Genomic DNA, 6,485 nt, shown 5'->3' with positions numbered 1-6,485 from the left:
GGGTGCAACTGACAAAATTGTAATGTCAGTATGCATTTGAAAAGGGGCTAAAAAGTGGGGGTGTTTTTGGTGATTACGCCTTTATTAAACTAAGTGAATGTAAAATCAAACTGAGTTTAGAAATTGGTTTTAAAGGTGAGTGGTGACATGGGGAGAAATTATACATAAACTTAGTCTACCACATTATTCATATACAAAAACAATCACATTATAACACGTCATTAAAATAAGGACTCAAAAACCCTCCACTTTTATTTTTATTTTTTAATTGTACGTCCCTGATGTTGGAAAACTCTCTCAAAACCCTCTCACCTTTAAAGTTACATTCCAATTGCACCCCAACGTAGGAAAATCCTCTCAAAATTCCCCCACCTTTAGATTTTTTTTCAATTGTACCCTAAATTGGAAATTTTTATGGTTTTGATTTTAAAAAGTTATTGGATATAATTTTAGGAAGAATGATTTTTTATATTATTAATAATATTAGTATTTAATTAGAATATAGATTAAAAATGAAAGATTAATTAAAAAAAATTCATGTGAAAAGAGGTCAATTTAATACTTTGGGGTACAACTGAAACAGAATCTAAAGATAGGGGGTTCTGAAAGGATTTTCCTACATCATAGTACAATTGAAAAAAAAAAGTGGGGGGCTTTTGAGTGATTAAGCTCTTAAAATAATGGTATTAGTATAATTTCGTTTGTTATTCTTTTTACTTTTTATATAGTGATATTACAATAATATCATCATTTTAGTGACGTGTTATAATATTATTAACTCAGAACATGAATGGTGTGGTAGTCTAGTAATAATTTCTTGTGACACTGGCTTAAAAGGATACTCAATAAACTATCACAATATTGACCTAAAACTTTTTAATTATTTAATTATAGAATTATTACTACTATATATTTTTATCTTTAGCATTTTTTTTTATTTCAGTTGTAATAACCCAGAAATCAATAAGATAATATATTGTGCCACACGTTCTAAATTAGAAAATTTAGGTCAAGTAGGTCGGAAATGAGAACTAAGTTAAGAAACATAATCGGGATAAATTTGTTAAGCGGATAGCGAAATAATAATTTTTAGTTAGAAATTATTATTTGATAAATTAATTATTAGCGGGATTAAAGAAAATAAATATAATAAAGACAAAATATAAATTCCGAGCTAATAAATTTCACGTCAACATTCGTGGAATAAAATTAAGAATTGATCGGAAAATGTTATATCAATAAATAAATAAAAGAAATGCATCGAGCTAGATGCAAATAAAATACGACAATTTATGGCTACATGCATACCTCGAGTATAAGATGTCTATAGAAATAGATCCTTACTCGAGCGTTATTTGATATTTGTTTAGATCCGGCAAGGTAACCTACTATCGGGCAAGGAGCTCAGGAATTTTGACGGGAATTATTTAATCGAGTTTTTAGGAATAGCAAGTTGTGAGTTTATATCGATATTTACATTTGAAGTATTAAAAGTTGAAATACAGGGGGGGTGAATTAGGATTAATGGCTAATCAAAAATAAGTTTAAGAAAAGATTAGAGAAGGTAAAGGTTTAGGAGAAGAACGCAAAGCAATTTTAGAGTGATTCGGATAAAAACACTATCCTACATCCACTACTCAATTAAACATTGAGATTTCCACTAAATATTGGCATCAGTCGCTAATGTCAGCAAAAGAGGGTAAATTGCATTTTAATTTTTTAAGCACGTGTAGGAATTGAAAGAAAAAGGTGTTAGGTGTAAAATATTAGCCAAAAAAGGTGAAAATATAATAAAAATGTTGAATATGTAAATTTTACCGAAAAAAGTGTTGTGCGTAAACAAGTCAGCCCAATGCGAATAAAAATTATATTTTTATTCGTTTTATATTTTGTTAGATTTTTGGGTTAACTTATACGAAATTTAAAATTCGTTTCCGTAAAGGCTATGGACGAATAATTAAGAATTTGAATTAAAGTGATGCATAGGTCACAAGGAGCAAATTAACAATTAATCAAAGTATATATATGTTGGCTAAAAATTGGAAAAAACGCTAAAAATAGGGATATATAGTAATAATAAACTTTTATTATATTCTTTTTTTATACATAAAAGATGATATTATATCTAGAATTATGTTATTCGTTAGGGTAAGGATTTAAATATTGTAAGCACTGTAATTTTGATGCAGATTTTTTAATGATGTGCTAATGTCTAATAATGATAGTTAATATATGATTTTCTAAAAGATAATTTGATTTGAACTCAATTGAAAGTTTTCAACGTTTGTAATTAATTAATAACTTTAAAAATTGATTTTTGTTTTATAAGAAAGTTAAGAGGTCTATTGCGATTTTCCGCACCTAAATGCCAATTTTTATTTAAATTGGAGTTAATTTATAAATTTATGTATTAAATATCGAATTTTAAAATAATTGTGGCTCAATTTTGAATTATATGAAACTTCAAAAAAAATCGTTTTTTTATCCTTTTATCAATTATTAATAGAATTAATTTTATCTTTTGAAATTAAACATATAATTCAAGATTTGAATTTATTTTGAATTCGAAAAGACATTTTCAATTAAAGAGATTTTAGAGGATTAACTAATTTTCAAGGTTTTTGTTTTCGTATGAAAATAAAAAAAAATGCACGTATAGATAGAGATGGTCATGGACTGGTTTAACCTGTGAACTAGCACTATCAAATTCGATCCAAAATCGGTTAAACTCTGAACTAGGCAAAAATCGGCTTGGAACCATGAGAAGGCCAGGTTCGGGCTGGTTCTAACTTTCTTAGAATCAGAACCTTCGGTTTTGGTTCCAAACCACTATCGAGCCTAGGGAAAATTACCTGACGTACGAAATGCGTCTCTATCCTGAAATTATAAGAACGCCAAGCTCGTTAATACCAGTAAAGAAATAGTCCGAAAGTAGGTCCAGAAGTCAAATTTTCAACACAAAATCATGCTCCACCTAAGGACCGGCGCCATGGCGCCAGTACAAGATTGTCCTCGTGACGGCCCATTTTTTAAACTCCCATAGCTATATTTGATTCATGATATTTGTAACACCCCGTAAATTTAAAGTATTAATTTATGCCACATGTCAAATATTTTAATTGATTGGAGTATGTAAATTAAATTTAAAGGTAAATTTATTTTACAAGTCTCCCAAAAAATATAAGGTGGCTGTAGGATTTAAAATTTAAATTTTGGGAATTCCCTCAATCTGAGAACTTAATCCCGATCAATATCAAGGAGTCTTGAAGCCCGAGAACTTAATCCAACAAGTACATCATCGACTTCACTTAATCCACAAGTTGTGAAGCCAAAAAATTTAATTAATCGAGTAGATCACTAGCGATAGGGGTGAGCAACGGTCGGTTCGGTCATCGAACCGCCTAAAAATTCAAAACCGTTCGGTTTTTTAAAAATTTCGGTCATCGAACCGTATTAACCAAATTATATCAAAACCGTATTAACCAAACCGAAATATTTCGGTTCGGTTCGGTTCGGTTTGGTCGAAAACCGTTATATTTTTTGTATGATTTTTAGAAAGAAAAAAAAACAGTTTTTTAAAAAATAAATAAAAAAATGGAGAAATTTAACCTAGAGAGTATATGTGGTTTAAATTAAATCTATATTTATCGTTTTTTATTCTAAAACTATAAAAATAAACAAGTTTAATATATAAATGTGTGTATATGAAAGTTTAAAATAATTTAGTTTTTAAATACGGTCGGTTCGGTTATTACGGTTATTTTTTGGTAAAAACCGTAAACCGAACCGAATAGTCAAAATTTTAAAAATTCGGACCGTAACCAAACCATATTTTCAAATTATATTTCGGTTTGATTAATTCGGTTCGGTTCGGTTCGATTATTCGGTTTTAACCGTTTAATGCTCACCCCTAACTAGCGAAGCCCGAGAAAATTAATCTATCGAGTGCATCGCTATAAGAACATGCACAATACGCGTATATGAAAATCAATATTCCAACTCGATCAAACCGGTGTGCACGCATTCCTAATGTCGCCCATTAGGAAAGCACATTTCAATTCTTCCATAACAATATTTGAAAATACGTTTCAAAATATTTCGTAAAAACGTTGCTTGCATTTGAAATATTAGTTAATAAAAAAATATAAAAGTATCACTCATTGCTTGCAAACTCCAAAATAAACTCTGACGTAAGTTCCATGCAAGCACGGTCTGGTCCCACACCACGGGACGTCGACGGGTCTACAAAAAAACTCAAATTACAATACGGAACACAAAACCCTTAATTTTAGAGATTTCTAAACCACACATAGCAAGGAGCAAAGAAACAACTCAAAACATCGAAAATCATACAAACCGCAAAGAACTGCAATTTCACATAAAATAAATGAGTGTCATGCAAAATTTCGCATACAAACCGCAAACATCGAAAACCACGTTCCTTTTGAGCTCGAAATCCGAGATCTCGTAAAAAAATATGATTTCGCCTAAACCACGAAAAGATATTTATTTTTTTCCAAATCATTAAAAACAATATTTTTTTCAAAATCTCAAAATATCTGGAAAATCACGAAAACGTTATTTTTCGTAAAAACACCTTTAAAACCGTTTCGGAGAATAACTGACTCAAAGAAAATTACGAAATAAAACCAAAACATACATTCATTCAGAATAACATGGAAACAGCCCCTAAGAGTCAATGTCAAACTACTCAGATTCGGCCAAAATAAATTGGTCTTTCAAATTCCCAAAAATGACAATTTTGTACCTAAACTTATATTTTCGCTAAATAACACCAAAAGCATACCAAATCACCAAAATCATACAAACAGTCCATGCACTTAATTCCAGCAACATAATAACACCACAACTTTGCAAATCACGCCAATATAGTCTAAACTTTAAACCATAAACTTCAAAATTAAGCATGTAATCACCAAATTCAACTTAAATAACTATATAATCAATCACCAAATTAACTTCAATCATGGTAATTATGCTTGTATGTCAGCATCAGATTATAAAACTATCTCTAACCATGTTGCATGTCAAATTAAACATGGTGATCATGCATAAAATCATATAATCAAGTTTAGCCAGCACTTAAGCATGAAAATTCAACCAAAATCATGAAAACCATGCATTAAACTTACATGAAACACAAAACCCAGAAATTGTACCTCTTGATGATCCACAAAAACTTAGAATATTAACTTGAAATTGATGGATTAAAGCTCTTTAAAAATCCCAAGTATTCAAAGTTGATGCATGTAGTTAAAACCTACAAAATCTTGTATAAATAGGCCCAAGGATCATTTAAAACCTTCAAAGGATCAAGGTATGATGAAGATCAAGTGTCACGACCCAAAATATTGAGCCGCAACCGGCGCTAGGAAACGGGAGTGGTAACTCCGGAACCCGTAGCAACCCTCAAACCACTATTAATTTTTTGCAAATAATAAACAAATAACACAACGAAAGAAAATACGCATATATATAACATATAATCAAATATTTACACTAACTGTTCAAAAACCTCGCGGGCTCTAGTTACCGTATCCTGTACGAACTGGCCTCGCAGTACTATATACATAAGTTAGTGTATAAAACATATCACTGGCATCTGGTGCCGTGAACAGCATATATCGTACATAGCCTACCAAAAAGATATAAACAAGACAGCAAGTAGTATGTACAATCAAAATGTATTGTTGTCTAGGCTACGACTCTGTCAACACTGGACCACTACTGCAGCACTGCGGAAGTCAGAGGACTATACATACGTAGCTGACTTCCGGATTCCAAAACTGGCTTCTAGCTAAGTCCACACACTAAGCACCTGAAAGACATCAAAAGTGAGGGGTCAGTATTTGGGAAATACTGAGTGAGTTTGCAATTTACTAACGGCGTTATTATAAAAACATAACATCGTATTTAAAGGAAACAATAATATAAAATAGTACATATAAACATGTATTTGATCCGTTCAAAACTAATATCCTAGCATGCGACACAACTTTCGAATAATCAAATCATACTGATCCAAATGGTCCGACCCGGGAGCGTTCACACTCTACCTTGTCGATCGCGACCTATCTCTTAATCCCAAAGTGTGAGTCCAACTCACTAGATACGGGGACTCCAGGCTACACCGTAACCGAGTGCTCACTCGTATCGAATTCGTTGTCCGGCTTCGAAATTCATATTCATATCATACATGTACATCAAACCATTTATCATATGCAAACACTCTAGACTGACTCGATACTGGTTATCACACAACCTATTAACACTCAATAGGTAGCTAGTTTCTTAGGATCGCATACTAGTTCATCGTATGTAAACTTGATAGAAACATATAACATTTAATCAAATCAAATATAATGCGATGCGTATAAATTATCCAATCAATGCGTATAAAATATAGTATTAAATAACTTTAATATGTAATACACGAAAGTAAAGTGCAACTCACTGTGACCGTT

This window comes from Mercurialis annua, linkage group LG4, assembly GCF_937616625.2.
Source record: "Mercurialis annua linkage group LG4, ddMerAnnu1.2, whole genome shotgun sequence".
In the NCBI taxonomy this organism is placed as follows: Eukaryota; Viridiplantae; Streptophyta; class Magnoliopsida; order Malpighiales; family Euphorbiaceae; genus Mercurialis; species Mercurialis annua.
The sequence above is the reverse complement of the archived record's forward strand: the minus strand, read 5'-3'. Positions refer to the sequence as shown.